The sequence below is a fragment of the Nomascus leucogenys genome, chromosome 3 (assembly GCF_006542625.1).
Source record: "Nomascus leucogenys isolate Asia chromosome 3, Asia_NLE_v1, whole genome shotgun sequence".
Lineage (NCBI taxonomy): Eukaryota > Metazoa > Chordata > Mammalia > Primates > Hylobatidae > Nomascus > Nomascus leucogenys.
The window spans coordinates 100,014,808-100,042,631 of record NC_044383.1 but is presented as its reverse complement, the minus strand read 5'-3'; the positions used below and the strand labels follow the sequence as shown (position 1 = coordinate 100,042,631).

Below are 27,824 nucleotides of genomic sequence, written 5' to 3'. Positions count from 1 at the left end.
GGAGTTAGGAACAGGCTATAAGAAATGGTTGGTCTGGAGGAAAAAGGGTAAAACTTATGAGGTAAGCAGTATACAAATTTATCCTTGGAAATTTCTTTTTTCTTTTTCCTTCCTATTCAAAGGTCAATGCTTGGAAACTTGTACTTAGTTTTGTCAATAGTGTCTCATGTGCATTTTCTGAGTGCGAAGAGGATTTGGGTAGGCAAGACTAGAGAACAGCAGGAAGCCATTGCCTATTAAATTTTTATTTCTAGCCATTCACTGATGTATTGGTAAGAAGATAGGAGTCCTGGGGAAAGACTGCCTCATTTACACTCCAAAGACTTGGGTTCTGATCTCCATGCCATGGCTTATCATAGTGTAAGCCAGTTATGTAACTCTAGAAATGGAAGTTTCTGCTGTTTATAAACTGGAAATAATGATACATGTCCTGACTCCTATTGGGTTGTTGCAAAGGTATCAACTGAAATAAGACAAGACTTTCTGAAGGCACTTTGCCAACTTTCAGAACTGTAAAAATTGAGGGACTGCTACTATGTGCTGTTCAGGAAATAACAGGCACCTGGGAAAACCCATGAAGTAAGGTTTTGTAAGAAGTTGCTCTGCTCCCCGGGAGAAAATGCCGAGCTCAACACTGCCAAGAGGAACAAGTCTGGGAAATTACGACATGAGGTAAAGCAAATGGGGCTTTTCGTTTTGTTTTTGGATACCCACAGTTTCTTACATGTCGTTCTTATTGTTTACCCTTCCTCACCATTGGTGGTTTTGAAATGAAAGGAGATTGGGTTAGAGAGTATTAATAATGCAAGGGAGATGGCTAAAATTTACTTGATGTAAAAATAAACCAAACCACTTTAGTGTGGGGAGAATCAAATACTACACATTCATTATGTGGAAAACAAATTCAGCTTTGTGGTGAATCAGAAAACTTTTCTACTTCCATGGAACACTATCAGCTCCCATCCTCTCACACTCCCTGGGAGAAGTAGTAGTACATGATCAGATAAATATAACTTGCCCTAATGCTTCTCTGCTGAAAGATTTTAAAAAATCCCTCTCTTACTAGCTTTACTTTGTTGATGGTTTGCTGGACTCTCTATGAGGAGACCACTGAGAATATTATCTATCTACTCAATACTGATGAGAACTAGAGGGCACAGGCATTCTTATCAACATGTGTAAGGTCATGGAAAGTCTCCATGTCAACAGTCCTGCTAAAGTGGCCACTCCTGGAGTAGCAGTAATCTCCTAAGTTGTCTATTCTCTAAGCAATTTTTAATAGAGAAATCAGCAGGAATATTTATATGAGTTCACCCAACTGGTTGATGCATACAAGGAAATTCCTGATAGCAATGTTAATTACTTTTTCTTGAATACTCATTCACAGGACAGGTTGATCTTTGCCATTTTACACGAACAAAAAATGAAATGACATCTTTTAGCCTGTCATATAGCCTGTAAAAGATGTTTTGGAAAATAATTTTCAAAAAAAGTGGGTGGATGACACTAGGGATTGACTCGCTTAATATAAGCAACAACTACTTCTGACTTGTCTTATTGAATTTTAGAGTATGGAAAGCTAACAATGTAATTCTCCCAAAGCTCTTGCAATTTGAATTTGAGGAGTAAACTGGGCTCCGTCATGCAAAGGCAAATATTAGTTTTCTATTGCTGCATGCTCAGATTAAGAAACTTAAAGTAACATCATTGTTTGGCTCACAGTTTCTGCAAATCAGGAGTATGGGCATGGATTAGCCAATCCTCTGCTCAAGGTCTCACAAGGCTTAAATCAAGATATTGGCCAGGGATGGGCTGGGCGCAGTGGCTCATGCTTGTAATCCCAGCACTTTGGGAGGCCAAAGCAGGCGGATCACGAGGTCAGGAGGTCGAGACCAGCCTGGCCAACATGGCGAAAACCCATCTCTACTAAAAATACAAAAAGTTAGCTGGGTGTGGTGGAGGGCACCTGTAATCCCAGCTACTTGGGAGGCTGAGGCAGGAGAATTGCTTGAACCCAGGAGGCAGAGGTTGCAGTGAGCTGAGATCACACCATTGCATTCCAGCCCAGGCAACAGTGTGAGACTCCATCTCAAAAAAAAAAAAAAAAAAAAAAAAAAAAAAAAAAAATGTTGGCCAGGGCTACAATCTTATCAGTATCATTCTCAGGCTTTTTGGTTGTTGGCAGAATTCTGTTTCTGTGGTCATAGGACTGAAGTCTGCTTTCTTGCTGGCTATCAATCAGGGATCATTCACAGCTCCTAGAGGCTTCTTGCCATTTTCTGCTACATGGCCCTACCCACAACATGGCAGTTTTCTCCTTCAAAGCTAACAGGAAAGTGGCTTTGGCTTTGAATCTCTATTTTGTTTTAACTGCTTACCTGATTAGGTCAGGCTCACCCCAACGTAATCTCACTCTTGATTAATTCACAGCCAACTAACTGGACACCTTAATTATATTTTCAAAACCCTTTTTTGCCATATAATAGAATGTAATTATGGGAGTGACATCCCATTGTATTCACATGTCCTGCTCACATTCAAGGAGAGAGTACTGTAAAGGGTGTGTACATCAGGGAGCAGGAATCTTGGGGCGCATCTCAGAATTCTGCCTACCACAATGTGCTGCTTGGGGCAGAAGTAAGCAAGGTGAGGTAGCGTACACACACGGGGAAATTGTAGCTTTCAGCAAGCGCAATGGCATGGGTAGTACTTCCAGGGGCGCTTTAATGGAGTTTTCACTTCTGTTTCCTAGTGCCATATGAGCCAAAAAGTCAGCAGCAACAGCAGAGGTGTTTTTGGTAGGAAAACTGATGTGGTTGGGCATTTTTCCTGGGTTTTCCTTGGCAGCATTCAAGACTAGTTTTTTTGGTCTTCAATTACATGGTGTAAGCTACTGGTTATAATAAGTACCCTTCTGCTTAAACTATCGATAGTGAATACGTTTACATGCAATATAAATCCTTTATTGCTACAATAAGATCATCAACTGGACCTCTTTTTATATCTCCATTAAAGTGTGTAATTCTACATTGTTTTTGTAAATTCATAGAACTTTAGAGCAGGAAGAAAACTTCTGCTTCTAGAAAGAGGTTTTTTGAACTATATTCTATAGAAACTTATAGCTCAAGTTATAATAATAGGCTTTTATTGGGGTGGGGGACTATTCAATAGTCACGCTAACTTGGGTTACATTATACACGCTTAGAACTTACAATAATACCCATTAGCATATTAAAGACTCAGAGATCCTACAGAGAAAAAAATAACAAAAAACTCAACTCAACTATCTAGGCTGGGTGCAGTGGCTCAAGCCTGTAATTCCAGCACTTTGGGAGGCCAAGGCAGGTGCGTCACTTGAGGTGATGAGTTCGAGACCAGCCTGGCCAACATGGTGAAACCTCCTGTCTCTACCAAAAATACAAATTTAGCTGAGCATGATAGCACATGCCTGTAATCCCAGCTACTCAGGAGGCTGAGGCAGGAGAATTGCTAGAACCTGGGAGGCAGAGGTTGCAGTGAGCCGAGATCATGCCATTGCACTCCAGCCTGGGCGACAGAGCAAGATTCTATCTCAAAAAAAAAAAAAAATATATATATATATATATATATATATAGATTAGACTCTTCTCATTCCAACCAAGGCTTCCCAAGCTAAAGTGCAGATAAGAAAATCTACTAGTGGGTTAGTGGTAGGGGGTGAAGTCTTTAAACCATGCTAACTAGACTTCCTGACTCCCAGGAACATAAAGCTTATTTGTTACTCCCTACATTTGCCTGAGAAGTAAGCTCCAGTGAATACAAACACAGCCTCAGGAGGAAGAACAATAGATTAATATAACTAGTTCTGGCAAATCTATCCATGATGTATCCATGAGACCTGTCTTATCTCTTTGAGGAGCTTGCAACCCCATATATGTTCACCCACACACCACTCAGCAGAAGATAACTGCCCAGAGAGTAGGCCAAGGGGGACGTTCTCATGTCTCAGTTACTCACATGAGCACCCTTCCTAGGTACCAAGGCCAAGGGCCCCCTGACCACAGGAAAATGGGACTTGTGAAATTAGCCTCCAGGACATTTTGCTTACTGTAGTGCAATTATCTTCCATGTAGACATTCTAGGCTTAGGATTTGATAGAAAATAAATTGCTCTAAAATAAGTCCAAAATTAAAAAGAAAAAAATGTATTAAGGTCAGCGCAGAAGGCAATACAAATGGAGTACATAATAGAAACCCGATTCCTGAATCAGAATGCTTGTGAGCACATGTCCCCCGCATTCCATAATGTAAATCACATCACACACATCAGACCAAGAGAGATGAGCTTCCAGGAGGTGCATATTTTCAGCATGAAAACAAGGAGTCATTCGTGTGATAAGCACAGTTTATGGTCAGCTGGCTGGCCTGACGCACCTCGGCTTTTATTGTTCCCCAAGGCCACATGGTTGCATCTTGCAGAGGCCAGGGGTGAATGTGGACGTGCCCAAGCAGCTTTAGACCTTGAGACCCCCTTTGCTGTTCTTGGAAGGAACTTCAACTGAATAAAGAATCTAGGCTCCACCACATTTTTATTACTGGGAAAAAAATTTCCCCTTCAGGGCAGAGAGGTACAATCACAAGTTAGACTTCTGCTGGTCTCCTCCCCGCTCTGCAGTTTTCTCATCCTTTCTTTGGGAGACGGATTTCTAAAAGGACTGGTACACTGGTCAGAAACGGAAACCAAAACCCCACAAACAGTCCTCACAGCAATGTTTTGTAGCCACTCAGACCCGTAAAAGAAATGAAATCTTGGTCAGGCACGGTGGCCCACACCTGTAAACCCAACACTTTGAGAGGCCGAGGTGGGCAGATCACCTAAGATCAGGAGTTCGAGACCAGCCTGACCAACAAGGTGAAACCTCGTTTCTACTAAAAATACAAAAATTAGCCTGACGTGGTAGCTGGTGCCTGATATCCTCAGGAGGCTGAGGCAGGGAGAATTGCTTGAACCAGGGAGAATTGCGCCACAGCATTCCAGCCTGGGCAACAGAGCAAGACTCCATCTCAAAAAAAAACAGAAATGAAATCGTAAACAAATCAGCCACTACATTAGTCATAAAGGGACTTAAACCACAACACACACCTACTACAATTCTATGGGAAAAGTTTCCACATATGTGCAATTCTCTGAGGTTTGTGGTATTTCCCAGGGCCTTGACTGAGGAATGACTACAGCCATACACTATGAAAGGCTCTCAGGCTTTGTGGAGTTGCATTTATTGCTTTTAAATAGTTAGGAAAAGATAATTTAGGAGTTTTGGTAATGGCATAAAGCAGTTTTGTTTTATTCTTACATGCCTCAGTCTGTTGAATAGATCATTCTCTGGCTTTTTTGTTTCAGCTATTGAGCCTTGACTCAGAGGCTTTCAAAGCTATCAGGCCAGTTGAAATTGGTTGTAGGGATACTCTTGAGGACCACAAAAAAAAAAAAAAAACCCGCTTTTTTGAAAACTTGGTAATGTAAGCCTCCAAGAAATGGGACATATTTCAGCTTTTAACTATTCTGTGATATGTTTAAAGAGGAACAAAATAATTGGCAAAATACTTTCCAAGCCCTAAATATTGGCTTGTTAGTTATCAAAAAGTAAAATCAGATTGTAAATGATATTTTCCTTTATTATTAATCCTCAAAACTTGGCTGAAACTATATTTAGTCTATAATTGATGAAATGCTATGAATATTTAAAGCACAAAGTTTTAAAACATAGTCAATTTTGCTTTGTTAGATTGTATACAACCAGTAGACACACGCTAGATTTGTAGACACATATTTTTCTGTTTAGGTGATATGTCTGATATGTACATCAGGAAAGCCCAGAAAACTCCTACAGTGTAAGTCGCCCACTGCCTGTATAATGCTTCTTTTTTCAGTATTACACAAAAATTCACCAGAGTAGGTCTGGTACCTACTCCTCATTCTAGCATGACATGAGGCTCCACTAGTTGCAATATTCTTTTTTTTTTTTTTTTTTTTTTTTTTTTTTTTTTTTTTTTGAGATAGAGTCTCTCTCTGTTGTCTAGGCTGGAGTGCAGTGGCATGATCTTGGCTCACTGCAAGCTCTGCCTCCCAGGTTCACGCCATTCTCCTGCCTCAGCCTCTCGAGTAGCTGGGACTACTGGTGCCTGCCACCGTGCCCGGCTAATTTTTTGTATTTTTAGTAGAGACGGGGTTTCACCATGTTAGCCAGGACAGTCTCGATCTCCTGACGTCGTGATCTGCCTGCCTTGGCCTCCCAAAGTGCTGAGATTACAGGCGTGAGCCACTGCGCCGGGCCTTACAATATTCTTTATTAGAAGAAATGTGGGTTTATTTTTCTTTATTAGAAGAATAAAGAAATAAAAAAAAAATAAAGAATAAATATTTTTCTTTATTAGAAGAAATGTGAGTTTATTTTTCCCTGGGAATCATTTGTGCTAAAAAAATGAATTTTTTTTTCAAGAGTAATGTTTCCAGACTTGGGGTAGTATAGGATGAGTACATTTCCACTCCTTCTCTTTCTTTCATCTAATGGCCTAAATTAATTTCAATCTACCAAAACCAAAATGAAATTACTCCCTTTAAAATCCTGATTCATAATGATCCAAAGAATGAAAGAAAGATGTGGTGGGGGTTCCCAGAAGAATGTCCGGGTATTTTCCGAGTTATTACTGCATACCAGGGTTTTCAGTTTAAATTCTGGGAAGGAAACAAGAGGTGTTGATGGTGTGGATAAGGGTCCTCAATTATTTTTCTTCTTTTGTCAGTCTGTCACTTTAAATGTCTTCCTGGACCAAAGCAGGAATGGCTGCTTAGGATTTCAAATGAGCACTCAAACAATTTTATCTGGCCCATTAATGGACATGTTTTTGATAAGTGAATGAAGAGAGCTGATATCTCCATTTCAAAGGAGCCGGCAGAAGGCCAAGAGAGTCAGCTCTTAGGAACTTCGAGGGAAACACTCATAAAGCTTGCAGCTAGCCCTCCATGGTTGCCTTGAGCCTGGACTTTGAACTCTTCACTGCTGTTCTAACAGGTAAAGCCCCAGATGCAAATATTTGGTTTGACTCTTTCTTACTGTAAACACTGCAGCCCTCAGGATGATGTGATCTATAGAATTTGCAGCTGTTTGCACAGACGTTATCAAAACAATTTCAAATTCTACTTCCTTGTTATTTTTCAAGAATTACTAGCTTAGCTGGTGTTTTGGGGAAGAGTTTTGGTAAGGATAAGTGAGCAAGGAGGTTAGGGAAGGAAAAATGACAACAATACATGGGGATCCCAGGACTCTGTATACATATTCAGAAACAAGGTCAAAGAGAGCGTGGAGCAATCATCCAATGAATCCAAATTCCGTATCAGCCCAGGAAAGGTAAATATTAATGAGCTCAAGGAGGGAACATCAAAGCTCACCTCCATCCAACACAGGTCGTTCCTCTTCTTTGCTTTTTGTCCATGGCCATGGGTTATGTTTCTTGACCACCTTCCTTGTTGCATTTTATTGTATCCTATCATGTGTTTGCTGGTTTCCTTTTTTAAGTAGACTTTTTTCTCCCTTATCAAGGTAAATCTTTCCTCCCCCTATGGATTTTCAGCATCTTCATAGTGGTTCCATTTGGCATGAGAGCAGAGTTCAGCAAGTAGAAAGCATGAACTGTGGAATCAGCCCAGCTGCTTTCAAATTCTGGGTCTTTCACTTAGTAGCTACGAGAATGTTGGAAAGTTAATTAACTTCTCCGAGTCTCTGTTTATCTCTCAGAGATAGTCATACCTACTTTACAGTTTTGTTTTAGACATTAAATGAGATAGTGCCTATGAGGCTCACAGCTCAGATCCAGTTCCTTAAATACATTTCTTTCCTTTCATTTCTTTGATATTCCCTTACCCCAGAACTCTCTGCTCCCACTTAGTATATATACTTAGTTAAATATAAATCTATATGCTTTTAGCGAGTAGATTGGAAGGTTTAGAAATGATGTAGTATCAGCTTGGATCATTTTGGAGAAACTCGGTGCTTAAAAAGCCCCAGCCATCTTCCCTGGATCAGGAAGTTGTGACTTCCTGCTGAATATTTCTCAAGATATTTGCTTTAGCTCCCCCGTTTTTTTTTTTTTTTTTTTTTTGAGACGGGATCTTGCCCTGTGGCCCACGCTGGAGTGCAATGGCATGATCTCGGCTCACTGCAACCTCTGCCTCCTGGGTTCAAGCAATTCTCCTGCCTCAGCCTCCCGAGTAGCTGGGATTACAGGTGCCCACCACCACATCCAGCTAATTTTTTGTATCTTTAGTAGAGACAGGTTTCACCATGTTGGCCAGGCTGGTCTTGAACTCCTGACCACGTGATCCAACCACCTCAGCCTCCCAAAGTGCTGAGATTACAGGCGTGAGCCACTGCACCTGGCCTTAGCTCCCCTCTTTATGGATATGTTTACATCTAGAAATAGGTTTGTTGAGAGACAATAGTAAAGTGAAGAGTGGAGAAAGAAGACAAAGAGGAAGACGCCAGGCAAAATATCAATGAAAATAGAAAGCAAAGCCCTAAAAAACACACCAAATGGAATACACTTAAATTGACAAAACTTCATTTATCAATGAAAGATAGCATAGAACCAAGTTGGAAGACTTGGGCAAACATGATCAAGTCTAGTGCATGCTTGGGTGTTGAAGAATATCTGCAAATGTAGATTCCCAGTGATCAGAAAGCCGAGGGATAGGGCAGAAAGTTTAATAAATATTTTCAATTAATCCTGTGAACTAAAAATATGTACCGCATGGCTGAGTCAGGAGTGTAAAGGACTTGTTGAAACAGATTTTAATAAGCAGCATGGAGGAGCAGGGTTTTTGAGTTAATGACTGAAATCTTGAGATATGGTCTTGTTTAGAAGATTTGTATATGATAGGTGTTTATATTCTGTATATTTTAATAATGCTATGTATGTATATAGGTACCATAATCCTTTTTATCAGCTCTATATGTTACTCAGTTTTTATTTTTTTCAAAGATTTTTTTTTCCAATTAAAACACCATAAGTAGCCTTTTTTTTTTTTTTTTTTTTTTTTTTTTTTGAGATGGAGGCTTGCTCTTGTCACCCAGGCTGGAGTGCAATGGCGTGATCTCAGCTCACTGCAACCTCCACCTCCCGATTTTCCTGCCCCATTCTCCTGAGTAGCTGGAATTACAGGCACCTACCATCATGCCCCACTAATTTTTTGTATTTTTAGTAGAGACGGGGTTTCACCATGTTAGTCAGGCTGGTCTCAAACTCTTGACCTCAGGTGATCCACCTGCCTTGGCCTCCCAAAGTGCTGGGATTTCAGGCGTGAGCCACTGCACCCAGCCCCTTTTTTTTATTTTTTATTTTTTTTAGAGATGGGGTCTCACTTTGTTGCCCAGGCTGGAATGCTGCAGTGGTGTGATCATAGCTCACTGCAACCTCCAATTCCTGGACTCAAGGAATCCTCACACCTCAGCCTCCTGAGTAGAACTACAGGTGCCTGCCACCACACCCAGCTAATTTTTAACTTTTTTGTAGAGATGGGTTCTTGTTATGTTACCCAGACTAGTCTTGAACTCATGACCTCAAGTGATCCTCCTGCCTCAACCTCCCAAAGCCCTGCAATTACAGACATGAGCGACTGTGCCCAGCCTATAAACATCTTTTTATTAAAAAAAAAAAAAACTTTAATAGTTAATTTTCCTAAAAATTTGAGAAAAACGTTGGAAATATATCCAACCTGCTCATTGAAAACTCCCAAGGACTGAATTAATAAACTGCCCATTAGACAATTTTCCCTTCTCTTGTTCCCACTGGTCCTTGCTTACTAACCCTGTTAATTTGAAGTGTTGAGAATATAGAGTCAGAGATGGAAGGAAGGTGTATTAAGGTCCTTAAAAAAGAAGAAAAGACACAGGCCCATCAAACATGATAACAGCCAGGTGCCTGTTACTATAGACTTTTGTCCCCAGAAATGGTTGCTAAGCTGCATTTCCAAGGAAGCCACAAGGTATTTTGGCTCACATTTATCTGGCCAAGGAATCAAGTGCTGGTTGCTCAGGTAGGAGACCAGGCAGACAACTCAGAGACTTCTACTGGGATCTACTTCTCAAGGATACTGTTTGTCAAATAACCAGCATGAATATTTCCCTCAGTGAAACCCTTCCTAACTATTCCACAATTTGGCATTTCCTCTTCTGTGATTATGTGCTTCCCAAGCAATTTGTATATTTGTGCATTGAAACACTTACTATATTGCAGTGATTACCTGTATAATGTCAGCTCCCTACAACACGATACCAGGCTCATATTAGGGAATTGACTAGATGAGTAAATAATCTGAAGAAAATACCTTTTTGAGTAACCAACTTTGACTACCCTAGGATGTAAGAGATCTCCCAGTCAACCTAGGCTATCAATAGCAACTGGATGCTTATTGTTTACTCGCTAGAACAAATCTATTGAGTGTTCCCAGTGTTAATTTGCTTTTGCTTTTTATGATTTGCCATTTTATCAAGGCTCTCTTGACCTTGAATTTCTCTAAAATGTAATTCATTAATGTGAGAAGAAATGAGATCATTGCCTACGAGGTCCTGACTTTTTAAGATAAATTTATGAAATGCAAATTTTGTACAATAAATTTATATTAGAGGTAATATTTTGATACTTATGTCCCTAAAAATAGTAGTTGGAAAAGTATTTTTTAATAGTCTTTTAAGGCTGTTTAGATATTGATGGAGCATAAGGAGAAGAAAATGCCACGCTAAACGCTTAGTAATTGAGTATGCATTTTACTTGTGTCCTAACCTAGACCATGCTATGGAACAAAATAGACAACTATTCTGTATTATTTAAATTTGGTTCCTATTTTAGTGTTTAAAGAATAACTTTACATATGCATTTAAACTTTTTTTTTTTTTTTTTTTTTGGAAATGGAGCCTTGCTCTGTCACCCAGGCTGGAGTGCAGTGGCGCGATCTTGGCTCAATGCAATTCCTGCCTCCCAGATTCAAGTGATTCTCATGCTACAGCCTCCCAAGTAGCTGGGATTACAGGCATGCACCACCACACTCAGCTAATTTTTGTATTTTTAGTAGAGGCAGGGTTTTTCCATGTTAGCCAGGATGGTCTTGAACTCTTGACCTCAGGTGATCTGCCTGCCTTGGCCTCCCAAAGTGGTGGGATTACAGGCGTGAGCCACCACATCAGGCCTTAAACTTTTTTTGTTATCAAAAAAATTCAACCCATCTTTATGTATTACTTCCTTTTTTTTGAATTACAATATATGTAGTAAAAATTACACAATTTATGTCTTAATTATGTATTATATTTCAAAAATTTTATCCTAACTTTTAAATAATATCCTAAGCTCTTTGAAGAAAGGAATAAAATTGGACCTCTTTTGAATCCTATAAACTTTGCCTAGGACTTAATAAGTACTGTTTGACTGATAAGCAATGGCTTCCATTACTGGGTCCCATGCTATACACTGTGTGTGTATGTAAGAGTGTATGTATTATATGTATCATCTATAACTATATATATAACTATATATAGTGTATGTGTATATAGTAGGTGTTTGTATAATATCATTTAATCCCCATGACCACCTGATGAGAGTATATTCTGTCTTCATTTTACAGATCAGGAAAACAACGTTTCTAGAGGAAATATAGCTCATATAATCTATTTAAGAAGCAGCATTTGAACTCATGTCTATTTTGGGTTTGAAGTGTTAATTTTTCAGTACACAATCTCATAGTCCTCTCCTTTCTTTCTTCTTTCTTAAGAATTAATTAGTTGCTGACTCTTTGGGGAAGGTAGAAGGAAGTTTAAAATGACATATAACATTTTGACCTGGTATGTTCTGGAAATTAGGACTGGAATGTGCCCCTTTAGAGGAGAACATATCAGAATTGACATCTGTTTAATGGCTTGCAGGGAAAAGAGGTAGAGCTTGTTATAGTCCTATCTCTATTTCTATGCAGCTGAAATTGATCAGTACAAGTTCAAAAAATGTATTTATCCTGCAGGAAAGCAAATAGAAGGGATGGATCTAGAGATTCACACTGATGGATAGCCATGGGCCCTGCTCCTGAGCCTGCTCTCCTTATGGGCATTGGGAGTGTTTGAAAATAGCTCTTGTATCTGGATTAACCTGTAGTGACCACCCCAGCCTGGTTCTGCAGGGAGGTGATCATGCAAGCACTCCCCACCATCAGGAAATGTATTTTGATTATGGCATGAAAATGAATGCCAACAGTTGTCTTCTGTGTTTTTATTAGGAGCTCCGCCTAGGCACAGACTCTGAATAATAAGTGAATATTAAATAATATGCTTAACAAACTTTTGAATATTTAAGCACTTAAAAATCAGTGGCCAGACATTAAGAATCAGTAGTTGCCTGTCCAGGTTATAACATGGGCTAAAACAGAAGAGAAAAAAAAAAATTCTAAGCTGCTTTTACGGTAATTTGGGAAATAAAATTAAAAAGTCTAAAGATAGGTGCAATGGCACACCTGTAATCCCAGCTATTCTGGAGGCAGAGGCAGGAGGATCCCTTGGCCCTAGGAGTTTAAGAGCAGCCTGGACCTGGGCAACGTAGTAAGAACCCGTCTCGGGCTGGGTGTGGTGGTTCACGCTTGTAATCCTGGCACTTTGGGAGGCCAAGGTGGGCGATCAGTTGAGGTCAGGAGTTTGAGACCAGCCTGGCCAATACGGTGAAACCCCGTCTCTACTAAAAATACAAAAATTAACTGGGTGTGGTGGCAGGCACCTGTAATCCTAGCTACTTTGGGGGCTGAGGCAGGAGAATTGCTGGAACCTGGGAGGCAGAGGTTGTCGTGAGCTGAGATTGCGCCACTGCACTCCAGCCTGGGCAGCAAGAGCGAGACTCTGTGTCAAAAAAAAAAAAGAACCAGTCGAAAAAAAGAAAGAAAGTGAAAGGGAGAGAGAGAGAGAGACAGAGAGAGAGGAAAGGAAAGAAAGAAGAAAGAAAGAAAGAAAGAAAGAAAGAAAGAAAGAAAGAAAGAAAGAAAGAAAGAGAGAGAAGAAAAAAAGTCTATGCCCAAGGTTCATGTTTGTTTTTTCTTCCTGTGTCTTTTTTATCTTTAATCTAACAAATGACTAAATAGGTTTGTCTAGAGGCAGTGACAAGGTGGGGAGTGAGAAAGAAGTGTAGAAAAGCTGGCAGGTAATCAACTAAAGGGAAAACAAAAAGGAAAGTCATAATAAACAAGCTGAACTACACACATGTAGAGCAATAAAACTGCATCGAAGTTATGTTAATATTGAAAGAACCAATGAAGTCTAAGTTGTAGATGAAACTTGTTTGCTTAAGTCTGGAAGCAAATGTACCATTAATTAAGATGCAAATGATCTGACATGCTTTCTGAACTCTAGCAAAACTCTTCTATTTTTATTTATTTAGTTTTTGAGACAGAGTCTCTCTGTGTTGCCCAGGCTGCAGTGTAGTGGGGTGATCATAGCTCACTGCAGCCTTGAACTCCTGGATTCAAGCTATCCTTCCACCTCAGCCTCCCATGTAGCTGGGATGACTGGTATGCACCATCACACCTGGCTAATTTTTAAACTGTTTTATAGAGACAGAGTCTTGTTATCTTTCCGTGTTGCCCAGGCTGGTGTCAAATTCCTGGCTTCAAGTGATCTTCTCACTTTGGCCTCCCTAAGTGCTGGGATTATAGGTGTGTGCCACTGTGCTCAGCCAGAACTGTTAATTTTGTATCCATTTTAGATCTAGTTTAGTTTAATAAACATTAGTTTAGCTCCTGCTGTTTTCCAGACATGGCCAGAGGCTGATGACCTCATGTAAGCTGTGGAAGAATTCCAGTGTAGCTGGGGAGATAATAAGTAAGCAGGTCCTTTCACTGTAATAAAACAGGATGCAATAAGATAAAATGTTATTACAGAAGTGATTTCTAATGTAAAAAAAAAACTTGTTTAAAACCAATTAAAACTATGTAAATGGCCAGATGTAGGATGAGCTAGGATTCTGGAAACAGATATAGTTCTGAGTCCTGCCTCTGCCTTTGTGTGACTGAGCAAATTACTTTATTTGTAAAAGACTCATGTATAAAATACAGGCACTAAAAATACACACATCATACAGTTATTGGAAACTCAGTCACTGTTACATGTTAATTATTATTATAGTTAGCTATTAGTTATTGAATTATTACTATTTTACCATGATTACACAAAGCCATGGAAAATAATTACATCCAGGAAGATCATAAAATGCCTTGACTTTATATACCGTGGTTTTATCAAACATATATTTAGTCTTCCAAAATATACAAATGTTTGGCCTTTGCAGAAAAAGATGCTTATTTTTCTTTTTCCATTCCAATGTTTTGACATCATATAGACTCTAATGTTTATGTTTTGTTGTCAAGATGCAATTAGAACCTTCCAAATTACCATCTAAGGTGTTCAAAGTTATTTATGCTCACATTAGGTTTGACATCACTCGTTTATTAGTCACTTCAGTGCTGTTATGATTTTTGTATGATACAAAATTTGATGCCAAAGGCTTTATAGCAGATGTGTTCAATAGGAAAAAACTTTACCAGAAATTTTCATCTATGTTAGTCTCCCATAAATGTACTTCTTCTTGGTACACTTAATCTCTGTCTCCTTCAGCCTCTACCATCAAAACACCTCTGGCAAGGTCATCTCTCCTGCCCCGGGACACTGCGCTACCCTGCTGATTCTGTAAGGAATTTGGTATTACGGTGTCTGGCCCTGTCCTCAGGCTAGCTGGTCACCTCTTCTCTCCAACTTTGGACCTGTCTTAGCATTCCTTAAATCCATCCGGGTATGATTGGCTCTTCCTTGGTCCCAGCTGACTCAGTCCCAAGATCCTTCCCCAACATTGCCTGTGGCCTCAGAACCAGCATCTTTGCTCTTGCTTTTTTACTTCCAACCAGGCATTCTTCTTGCATCAGTCTTTGTTTCCAGGAATTTCTCATTTAGTGTTCCTTCTCATGTTCTGTGGGAAATACACCTATATCTTCCAAACTTGTTAACTCCATTTGGTTCTCTCCAATTTTGTAAAGACTCGTTTTGTCTGAGAAAACCCTACAGCCTCCCTTGTCCCTTAGATATGATTCATCAATGGAATCTCCCTGCTTTTCCTTGTTTAAGTGCTAGTGTCTAATGTAACCTCACTGGGAATTTTCATAACTTCTTGTCAACTCTGAGGTTTACAAAACTGTTGAGCTCACTTCCTCATTTCAGTGATTGTGGAACTAACCCAACATAGAACCAAAATTTAGGGTGGCTCTCATTAGAATGATTTCTAAACAAAAGTGTGAATGATGTTGCTTTCCTGTCAGATAATTTATTCACCACTTTCCCCCACCTCAGCATTACCCCCTTAGAAATCAATAGGCTTCCAAACAGGTTTCTCCCTTTCATCCTTCCTTCTTTGCCACACCCCCATCACCAACATTTCAGATCCTCTTAGCACATTTATTAGTTCATGAGGCCTCTTCCTGAAGGTCACACTAAGTGTTAATAGTGGTTTAGTGAGTTTCCCCAACCCATTAGAAAAGCAAACAAATACACTTTTAAATGGGACGTGAATTGAGTGGGGAGTGTACGCTCTTCAAGTAGGGGAATTTTGTGATTTGGGGCATATAAGTGGAGAGTGAGTGTGAGAGGTTTAGTGCTCTCCTGTACCCATCTAACACCCGGACCCAGGCCCATGTTTCTTTCACTGATTGTGCCAGACGTTTTATGTGTTCTTCCAACAGTACCAGTACTATTACTCAGTACTGAGTAATAGTACTCAAGTTTACTCAGTACTAAGTAATAGTACTCAAGTTTATCTAGAAACTTGAGTTATCACCATGTCCAGGTAAAAGAACCATCATCTCTGTTCAGCCTTGTCTCTCTTCTGTGGAATCTTCCCCATGTGGCATAACTATCTTGGAGGGAGACGTGTTCTCTCCCATTTATATAACCTTGTTCTCTTCTAGAGAAACAGCTCTGTGTTAAAGACACTTGAGGGAAAATGACATTACTGAGGAGATGATATTTAGTTGTCCCTTCAAAGCCAATGGGCAGTGATTCAAAAACATTTAGGGAAATAGAAGTAACTCTTTGTAAGCTAACCAAACAGTGACCTGAACTCTTTTACCTTGTGATTTCTTATGAGTGATTAGTTTAGTTGCCTGAAGATCAATCTTGAAATTAACAGGCTATTTTGGATTATAACTAGATTATTTAGCGACTCAAACATTCCAGAGTTCCTTTAGTAGATGAGTTCTATCATGACAAGCAAACTAAAAGGTCAGTGGTCCCAAAGTGGGGTGCACATGATCTATTGAGGTACAGAAAAAGGGAATAATAAAAATATATAAATGTATCATTATTAATAAATATCATCTTTAAAAAGATGTATTTTTATGAATGATTTTTATTACTCACAATAAATTAATAAAAATTATGTCATTCATAAATAAAAACATAGATATATGGTGGTACATGCTCAAATTTTATTTAAACCAGTAAGAAGGTGGGATCAAATACAGTGAAAGCCTAATGATTAGGTAACACTTTGGCTGTAATACCCTCTTCCCTCTAATCAATGCAGTATAATAAAGACAGGTTCTAATATCTCCTCCTAAAACTGGGAGGAATTTTAAACATTCTCCCTTCTACATCATCAGAACAATGCAGTTTTACTTTCACTACCTTTAAAAACATTAAGGAAAGTAGAGAACAATATTCAGATTAGTTATAAGATCAATTTTCCTATCTCCTTCTGTAAGTTTCTAGGATTTTGTATATTTGGTGTGTAACATATTAACTATGTTGTATTTTTCTATGCTTTTAGTCACAAAAAGATCCTTGCTTAAAACAAACATTTTCTAAAGACATCAAAGGCCGTGTAGAAAAACATAATACAAAAAGTATTTGCGAGCTGGGCATGGTAGCTTCCCACCCACCTACAGGTGGCTCCCATGTCTGTAATCCTAGCACTTTGGGAGGCAGAGGTGGGAGGATCGCTGCTCCTCACCCACCTACAGGTGGCTCCCATGCTTGTAATCCCAGCACATTGGGAGGCAGAGGTGTGAGGATCGCTTGAGCCCAGGAGTTTGAGACCAGCCTGAGTAACACACGAGACCCTGACTCAAAAATTAGCTGGGTATGGTGGCTCATGCCTGTAGTCCTAGCTATTTGGTCTTGAACTCCTGGCTTCAAGCAATCGTCCCACCTCAGACTCCCAAAATGCTGGGATTACAGGCATAAGCCACCACACCTGGCCTATCCTACCTATTTGGGAGGCCAAGGTGGGAGGATTGCTTGAGCCTGAAAGGTCGAGGCTGCGGTGAACCATTATTGTGCCACTGCACTCTAGCCTGCATGGCAGAGCAAGATCCTGTCTCAAAAAAAAAAAAAAAAAAAAAAAAAGAATTTACAGTTGTGTGTCATATCTTATTAGCAACAGTAGAGAAATTATAGCACAACATTTGCTTATACCACAAGGGAACACATATTTGTGGTGTCTATCTTTCATGTGTTTTTATTTTAGGAAATGAATGCTGATGTTAGGCAACTTAACCCCTTCCTTGTGACTTTTGTTCCTGTTTCCAAGCTGGGTATCTCTTACACAGGCATTAACAAGTAGGTTGACTGTCGGGACAAGCCCAGGGATGGCATTGTTTGTATTTGCTGATAAATGACTCTGGGGCTGTGAAGACTCAGACCCAAGGAGTGACTCAGAAAGTCAGGGGCCCATGTCATTCTGCTCTGGGCTCAGACATGCACTGCAGCAGCACCAGGACTTGACAGCCCTACGGCTCGATCAGCTTTCAGTTTTCATTGCCTTATGATGCCATGAGTGGAACTATTGGCAAATCAGAGTTCACACCCCAGCTTTTCAGTCTTTCCCCTAATTCTTGCTCTATCAGAGGTCAAGGACAACAGTATAATGATTCATAGGCTCTACTTCCTGGCAAGTAATCATTTTCCCACGGTGAGTAATGATTTGTGCTGAGAGGGGTAAAGAATTGTGATTTGCTTTTTTCTGTGTGGCCTTTCTGCTGACAGAGGGTTGGCTAGGAATACTTTTTTTTCCATTTGTAAGGCCATCTAGAAAATGTTTTAAAGCATTTTAATTTTTTAAACATAGGCTCTTTAAATATATATATTATTCATAGAGAACTGGAATAATCCCCTCATATACTTTGTTAAAAAACAAAGACAATTTTGAAATTTCCTTTTTTATGTTGGCATGTGAGGACTCGGTGTGCCTCATAGAAGTCAAGAGCTGTAGGGGCCCACTACAACCCCACTTTTTAGATGGGAACACTGGGACCTGGAGAAGTTACTTGAGTTGTCCATTTCCACAGAACTGGCTAGTGACAGAGACAGATTGAGGATTAAATTAGCTCATCATAGGCTATGATTTTATCTAACTTTTGGTTTCCTTGTACCATGTCATAAGGGGAAATCTAGGTTTAAAGAAGTCTGTGACTTTCACAGTGAACCACATGAATTAATGACAGAAGGGTCAAGGCAGAAGCATGGTAATTGGTATCAGATGGACCTTGTCTTGAATTGTGGCCCTGGAACTGGATGATGTTGGCCAATTTACTTAATTTATCTGAGTATGTTTTCTCACTTTACAGATGAGAATGGAGATAATAATGTCAATTTCATGTCATTTGATGTAAGAATAAGAGATAAGGCATGGAAGGCTCCTGACACATGGTAGGCTTTCAATAAACAGAAGCTCTAATTATTTTTTAAAACTAAGCAACACCTCTCCTTGCTCTCTGGGTTTCCTTTTCAAAGCAGCCCTAGTTATACTTCGCACTATCTTAGAACTTTGCTTCGTCAGACTCAACAGTTAGTTTTCTCAAGCCACTACTGAAATTTTTCCCTTAGTACTTTGCGTCTGAGTTGTCTCATTTCCTGGAGGCCCTGTCACAGGCCAGTAGGCTGTTACAGAACATGATCTGAAACCTCACTGGCAAGGGAAGTCCCCTTCAAAAGAGGCATTTTTCCCCCCTTCTGGAGTTTCACACTTCTCTTTCAGATCATGCAGACAACCCCTCAACTGGAGGACACAGATGAAGGTCCTGCCCCACCTGTCCTGTGGACAGTGTGGGTGCAGTGGGGAGGCTGAGGGTCTGGGCACATTTGCCCCATATGTCATCACTGCCACCATTTCTGCCTCTATACCTCTGTGTCCTTTCAGCTTCCCTACAAATGGCCTTTGTTTTTTTTTTCTCTTCCCTTTGGTCTCCCCCTTCCACCTCACCAGGACCAACTCTTGAAACATCCAATGGAAATTTAGAGAAGTCTGTGATACGTGGGGGAGTATTGGAGCTTTGCATTTCTGTGTTTTCTCACTTCCTTTAGAGCTCACAGGGATTTCCTAAGCAGTCTCTTCTGTGCCCAGTGGCCAAGACTGGCTCCCTCCCACTGTGATGGGGAATTGCCACCTAGGTGCAGGTGGTTCTTCTTTTACTTCTTCTTTTCTAAAAAACACAGTTGCAAAAATATATACCTTATGTTCAGGTCTTGCAATGAAACAAATTGCTCTAGTGATTTTTGTAGTATTTTTTATATAACTGAAATGCTATTTACATATCATGATAAAATATAGTCCATTTCATTAAATGGGCTCATTCCTTTAATTCAAGTGTGTGTGCGTGTGTGTGCGTGTGTGCGCGTGTGTGTTTATTGCCATACTTTCTAGATATTTTGTCACCAGGGAATTTCCCACTTGAGTATATGTTGTAACATAAGTGAAAATCTGCAATATTTTTTTTTGAGACAGAGCCTTGCTATGTTGCCTAGGCTGCAATATTTTTTAAACATTAATATTTAAATAGAGATTTGTACTAAGTGTTTTGAAAATCCTTTAAATCACATTAAATATCATAAAAGAGATTTTTCATAATTAGAAAATATAGCCTCAATCCCATCCTTTTATTGTAATGATTGGTTTCACTTTCATATATTAACTTTCATTTTTTATTCATGTATTATAGTTTCATTAGGGTACGGTCTAAAATTTGTGCTATCAAAATGAAGCTAGCTATTGCCTCACATTTACTGCAATAAGCTGACCTGCTTTTCTGATTTTGTGTGCACTGTCCTCTGCGAACTGTAACGGACCAAGTAACTATGAAACCAACATCTTCTTCCCTAGAGGTTGGTCCCCTGGGTAGCCCTGGATCAAGCTCCAATTCTGGCAGCTTCTCTTTCTCTTAAGAACAACAGATAAAGTTCCAGCATGGCTGATTTTATTTATTCCACCAATAATTGTTGAGAGTGTACTAAATATTGAATGCTACTATGTTGATTGGGGACACAGGATGTATAATCACTTTGACATATTGAATATGGAGGGAAAACACAGGGAGGAAACTATTTTGGTGATTTTGTGATTCTGTAAGTGGCTCAGAGTCAATTAGAGGAAAACATGATCTCTGTTTTTGGGTTCTGCAAGGTTGGAAGAAGTGGATGTGGAGATAAAGTAAAATGAGGGGGCATGGTAAACTGTGGCCTCGTGGTGGGGTGGAGTTTGTATTTCAGGATACATAAAGTAATCAGCCCTATGATTAATAAAGCTAAGTTGAATAAATAACCCATGGTTTGGATAGCTTAGTATCTGGGACAATAAACTAGGAGTTTTGTTTATTTGTTGGTGAGTGGGGAGGTGGGTATGGGAGATTTAAACTGAATTAGCAGGATTGAATCTCACTGAAAAGGAGGGAAAGACAATTCTAACAGATTTCAGGAAGACAGAGCTTTATTTCTTATGTAACCAAAAAGTCCCAGGCTGGAATTGACCTCAATTTTAGCTGAAATTAACTCCTCCAACAAAAGTTCTGTAAGTTTGCCTTTTTTCAGCTTTTGACTTAGCTTTCTTCCTTATTCTATTTTAGGCAGCCTTTCTCACATGATGGCAAAGATGGCTATAAACATTTATGGCTTAAATTCTACAAGTTTTGAAGCTTTGTTGGGAAGTATATGTCCTTTTTGCTTTGTTTAGCCCAGCTAGGCCAGTCTCAATCCATATGGTTTGGATGGGGGCTAATCCTGGAGGCAGGTGGTGGGATTGGCCCTTACCCAAACCATATCGATTGAGAATGGCAAATGGTACTTCTTCGAGGGGAAGGAATGTGTTGTGCTATCAGGAGAGGCATGCTGGGTAGGTGAAAACCAAGAATGACCACAATACAGATCCCTTTAAGGATCTGTTGAAAGAAATGGGCCTTCTCTCTTTAGAAAAGTACTCTTGGCTAGGTGTGGGGGCTCATGCCTATGATCCCAGCACACTGGGAGGCTAAGGCAGGAGGATCACTTGAGCCCAGGAGCTTGAGACAATCCTGGGCAACATAGCAAAACCTGACCTTTATTGAAAAGATTAAAAAAATATATTAGCCAGGTGTGGTGGCACAATCCTATAGTCCTGGCTACTCAGGAGACTAAGACGGGGGCATCTCCTGAGCCCAGGAATTCAAGGCTGTGGTGAGCTATAATCATGCTACTGCACTCCTGTCTGGCCAGCAGAGTGAGACCCTGTCTCAAAATATAATGATAATTATAAAATAAAACGTAAAACACATATAAACATAACATTATTCTGCTCACAATTTCAGAAGTTCACAGAGCTTCTGAAGTTATATATATCCATACCCTAGAGTTCCATAGATTCTAGCTCAAAAACTGCTCTGTAGTGTGGAATAATTGTGGATAAGCACTGTGACTTTTTGGTCATAATATCTCCCACACCTAGTGGAAAGACTTACACGTATTAAGCCCTCAATACATTTAGTGATTACATGAATGAATGAACCAAGTAACATTTTTTTTTTGTGATCTAGTATACTGGTATTATGCTCATGTTTTACATATTTACCTTATTCATTCTTCTAACATTATTTTATGAATAAAGAAACTAAGCTAGGGAATAAAGTGAGCTGAAAACCTAGAATTGACAAACCTGGAAAGGAGATGAGAGCAGCTGAGAAGTTCAAGGGCAGAAAGTCTATAGGAGCAGGGGGTTAGTCTGGGGTGTCAGAGAATGTTGTGGGATTCACTGTTGTGGCTCAGCTGATCCTAGTTCACAGCCACAGCCAGGGAGGCCATCACCTCCCAGGCCTCAGGCCGCTATGTGGCTGCTAACCCCCATGTAGTTCTTGTCAGAGGCAAAAAATTTTTTACCATTTTCTCCCTGTAATAGCCCCTTAAAATAATACTTTAGTCTCATATTTTCAGTTTCTACTTCAGAAACTGCACTTGAGCTAAAACTGTATTGTTGTGGTTGAAATTTATTTTCAACTCAATTATTGGATTCACTCATGGGATAATTAGAAGCCCCGTAGATAGTTGCTCAAGTTAGTTTAAACTCACCATTGGAAGATCCCAGAACTGTCAAGGTTGTACTTCTGAAAAAATGGTGAAAACTATAGGTAGGTGGCTGGAGAGCAAGCAAATTGAACAGCAGATAAAAGAGAATGTCTTCAATCTTGTGGTGTATTAAGTATGGGGCAGCAGAAGAAAGTGGTTGAAACAATTATCATGTAGTCACTAAGTTTGGCAGATTTGAGAGATCACATGTTTAAAGAGAGATTTTTGTTCTGTTTTCTCGCCCCAGGGCCCTTGTGAATTGATGAATATGAAGACACTAAGAAAGCAGAAATAGAACTGAGAAGAATGAAATGACTGTCTCTACCTTTCTCGAATTGTCTAATATGGAAGGAATGAAAGACAGCTAATAAGCAACTCTCTGCAAGAAGACATATGGCTTAGGTTCTGCGGAGCTATTGGTGGTTTGATTCCATGCATGTGTATTAACTACTGGTATATGTATATACAATATGTGTGTTTCTGCAAAGAATCGTAGACTTGATGCATTTTTAAATATTTCTTAAGGACTTACTACTGAGTGTCAGTATGAGAGGATCGTTTACTTCCTTTTCCCATTAATTTTGATAGCCTGGATTGAGCAACTTTCTTCTTACCTAGTTTTGTTTCATGAGGTGCATTAGCTTTTTCTTTGTGTGTATGTTTGTGTGTGTGTAGCTTTATTAACCATATTGTCTGGGCTTTTGATAAAGCAGAGATTCTGATACGGTATACATTTTGAACTAAGCATTTATTTATTCAGCAGGGATGTATGTTTAAGACACTGTGTTAGCCAAGGGTGAGAAGGGGTGTGGAATGGTAGAAGAGCAAGGTGAGATAAGATGATTAATAGACACCAGCTGAGAATGTTATTTTATATGGCAGAAGGATGTTTGCAGATGCAATTAAGTTAAGGACCTTGAGATGGGGTATGTTATCCTGGTAGGCCTAATGTACACATCAGGGTCCTTATGAAAGGGAGGCAGGAGAACAGAATGGGTAGTGAGAAGGGTGAATGGACAATATTGAGGACATTCTTAGGGACCTAAAGAAGTTTGCTATGGTAGGGCTTGGTGGACTCTGTACTGGTGAGAAAGGCTAGGCCACATTGTGGAAGCAAATAAATCTGTGTCTAAAAAGTGACAGAGTTTCTCTCTTTCTCATGCCAAGTCTGCTAAATGGCTGAGTGATTCTCAAGGGCATCCCTCACTCATGTGATGGCTCTGCTGTGTGTGCATCCCTGCTAGCCAGGCAGGTCAGGAGAATGTTAGAAATGAAACACTTCCTTCTGGTGGCCAAAAGAAGTCACATGGCTACATCTGTTAATAATTCGAAGGTGGTAGGACAATATAATATTCCCTTGTCCTAAAAGAGGGAAGCTAGAAATATTGGTAAGTAGCACATATATCTTCCCGATGATCCCAACTTTGTTTTTAAAATAACTTTTAAAATAAGCATTTAAAATAACTTTGGAATTTACATATATTCCTCAAATATCTAGTGATAACTCCATGTCTAAATCCGGAGTACCCACTTTCTTCCTTAAAGATGTTTGAAAGTCCTGCATTCTCTCGGTATTGTTACAGAGCCACATTTCAGTTGAATTGGTAGTGCTGAGAAAAGCATTATTTATTTTATTTTTAGTTTAGTTTTTTTTAGAGACTGGGTTTTGCTATGTTGCCCCAGCTGATCTGGCACTCCTGGGCTCAAGTGCTCCTCCTATCTCAGCCACCCAAATAGCTGGTATTACAGGTGCACACCATAATGAGAAAAGCATTATGATTAACCTAGTAAATTGATTTTTAATACTGCATTATTTGATTTTCAAGGGCTTAAAAAACCACTTCCAGAGAGCTAGACACAATGAATACAAGGAAGCTAATAATGAAAGTGAGAAATCACATGCTGCTGAATTGAGTATGTAGCAACATTTGTAAAGAAATGGCAAATCATATCTAATTATTTCATTGTGCTTACTTTTCCTCAATCAGAAAGTGTTTGGCATCTAGTGCATTTCTACAGACATTCAATTAATATCTACCTGCAGCAAAGTGTTGACAGTGTTTCTAAATTCACAAGCCCAACATTTTGCAGTATTGGGCATAAGTGAAGGAGCTTTTCAGGTTGCTGTTAAAAGAAACTCAAAAAGATGCAAAGTAGATGTGAAATGTGAAACCTTCATATTTGACACTTCTATAGCAGATTGTCTTCTCTCCTAGAAGAGAAGCCAGGAGATAGACTAACCCATTTCTCTAATCCATATGTTGTTCGCTGAGGCTCCCAAAGCTCTGGGAAGTAATTTACTTGCAGTTCTCTAGAGAAGGAAGCAGGGAGCTTGAGTGTGAGTCCAGTGGGGACTCTCTTTGGAATTTCATCTGATTGGAGGGTCTCTGTCCATTTCTCTTCTCAGCAGACCGAGGAAATCACCAAGACTAACCCCCTGGAGGGAGCTAGCTTCAGGATTAATTAGGGCTTGATTAATTAATTAAGGGATGAATCAAGGGCTTAAACAGTAGTTAACTAAGAAATATGTATTTGTTTTATAAAAGATGAAATTTATGGAACAGGATATTAAGAATTGCTATTATTTTATAATATAATGTGTTAATGTAAGTTCTTTCCATACATTCTTTTGTTTAAAGCACACACACAAATGCAGATGAGGCCAGGTGCAGTGGCTCACGCCTGTAATCCTAGCACTTTGGGAGGCTGAGGAAGGCGGAACACCTGGGGTCAGGAGTTCAAGACCAGCCTGGCCAACATGGTGAAACCCCATCTCCATTAAAAATACAAAAATTGGAGAAATAGGAACACTTTTACACTGTTGGTGGGACTGTAAACTAGTTCAACCATTGTGGAAGTCAGTGTGGCGATTCCTCAGGGATCTAGAACTAGAAATACCATTTGACCCAGCCATCCCATTACTGGGTATATACCCAAAGGACTATAAATCATGCTGCTATAAAGACACATGCACACGTATGTTTATTGCGGCACTATTCACAATAGCAAAGACTTGGAACCAACCCAAATGTCCAACAACGATAGGCTGGATTAAGAAAATGTGGCACATATACACCATGGAATACTATGCAACCATAAAAAATGGTGAGTTCATGTCCTTTGTAGGGACATGGATGAAACTGGAAAACATCATTCTCAGTAAACTATCGCAAGGACAAAAAACCAAACACTGCATGCTCTCACTCATAGGTGGGAATTGAACAATGAGAACTCATGGACACAGGAAGGGGAACATCACCCTCCAGGGACTGTTGTGGGGTTGGGGGAGGGGGGAGGGACAGCATTAGGAGATATACCTAATGCTAAATGACGAGTTAATGGGTGCAGCAAAACAACATGGCCCATGGATACATATGTAACAAACCTGCACATTGTGCACATGTACCCTAAAACCTAAAGTATAATAATAAAAATAAAAAAATAAAAATAAAAAAATAAAAAAAATAAAGAGTTAAAGACCAGCCTGGGCAATGTAGTGAGAGCCTGTCTCTAAAAAAAAAAAAATTAAATAATTAAATAAAAAAATTAGCCAAGCATGGTGAAATAATAAACTTATGTTATTTTGAATCAAAAAAAAAAATACAAAAATTAGCCGGGCATGGTGGCATGCACCTGTAATCCCAGCTACTTGGGAGGCTGAGGCAGGAGAATCACTTGAACCCAGGAGGGGGAGGTTGCAGTGAGCTGAGATGGCACCACTGCACTCCAGCCTGGGCGATAGAGCGAGAATCCGTCTAAAAAAAAAATGCAGATGAAGGGCCTGCCTTGACCGTCCTGTGAACAGTTTGTGTGCAGTGGGGAGGTGAAGGTCTGGCCTCCTTTGCTTCTGTTGTCTTCACCGCCACCACTTCTGCCCCTGTGTCTCTGTGTAGTCTAAGGGATTGGTATTAATTATTTCCCATTTTACAGATAAGGAAACTGAAATCCAGAGAAATGGAGTGAGTTGGCCAAGTGCATACAACTCATTTCTTACCGTAGTATTTACTGTTCACACACTGTGTATAGACCCTTTAATAAGCTAATCTAAAAGATTAGATACATTACCTCGTTTCAGTGCCACTATAGCCTGGTATTGTACATATCACTATCTTCCTGTTGAAGAGGAAGATTCTTAAATTCTGAGACATTTGGTACATGCCTGAGCTATGTGTAAAGCTTAGATTTAAATTTGGGCCTCCTGACTTGAATCTTGGCTTTTGACCATACCACATCTGCACCTAGCTGTTGGAGGAATCAGAATGCCCAAGACCCAGATAACTCTCAATAAGGCCCAGTCTGAGTCGTACTTCATGGTTAGGTTCATAAGTTCAGTGCTGAAAAGGCCGATTTTTCCTGTTTTTCTAGAGTCTGTTTGCTGGATTTAAGATATGCTATCTCCAGAAATATGACAAAGCAATTGTTTTGTTTGCTCATTTTTTGTTTTGTTTTGTTTTTCCGTCTTACAAGGTGACTAGTATCCCTAGCACACCAGAAATAATTGGTACTGATGTTCCTGACAGGAGGAGTCTGCTAAAAGTGACCTTTAAATGCCTTTTGGTGGAGTGATTATTTAATTTAGGCAGTTTGTTTCCTCAGAAAGGAATTAACAGGTTCTATGGGCTTTGCTAGCTAAGACCTTTAGTTTTAATCATCTCCTTGAAAACATTCTCCTTAATCTATTCTGAGTAAGATGGTGGGTTTCTTTGTACTTTGGCCTTTAACCTTTTTTTTTTTTGAGACAAGCTCTATCACCCAGGTTGGAGTATAGTGTCACGATCATAGCTCACTATAAACTTAAACTCCAGGGTTCAGCCATGGAACACAGGTGATCTTCTTGACTCAGCCTTTTGAGTAGGTGGGACTACAGGCCCACCACGCTGTCTAATTTTTTATTTATTTATTTTTTGTAGAGACAGGATCTTGCTATGTTGCCCAGGCTGGCCTCAAACTCCTGGCCTCAAGATATTTCCCCCTGCCTTGGCCTCTCAAAGAGGTAGGATTATAGATGGGTCTTTAATTTTGAAATGCACAGATTAAGGAGGTTACTAACCACTGAATAGACCACTCTTTTTCTTATCTTAGTCAGAATCTACTTGGAGAGAGTCAAACACAGAATCCCTTTGAATTTAATGGCCATTCCAGGTGATTTGAACAGCTAAATAAGAAACAAGTCCTCTTCAATGTACAATCTGCCAAGTATGAGGTCTGAATGACCATCATTATTATGTATTTAATGTGCATAGAAAATCTATCTGCAACCTTCCAGAGTGTACCAGAAGTTTGGAATGTACCTTATTATTGGCTCCATCTCAAACCAGTCATAAATCAAAGAAAATAGCAGTTCCAGGGGTATCATCATAGAGGCTTCTAGGCCCCCACGCTGTGTTAACCTAGTGAGAAAGGGAAGTCTGCTCTC

At 39.7% G+C, this 27,824-nt stretch overlaps 1 long non-coding RNA gene across 1 annotated transcript; it reads left to right on the top strand.

Moving 5' to 3' along the window:
* On the top strand, positions 1 to 27,606 carry LOC105739585. The gene is made up of 3 exons (XR_001115523.1): positions 1 to 61; positions 22,656 to 22,810; positions 27,495 to 27,606. It is a non-coding gene; the product is annotated as an uncharacterized LOC105739585 (long non-coding RNA).
* Positions 27,607 to 27,824: the final 218 nt, after the last annotated feature.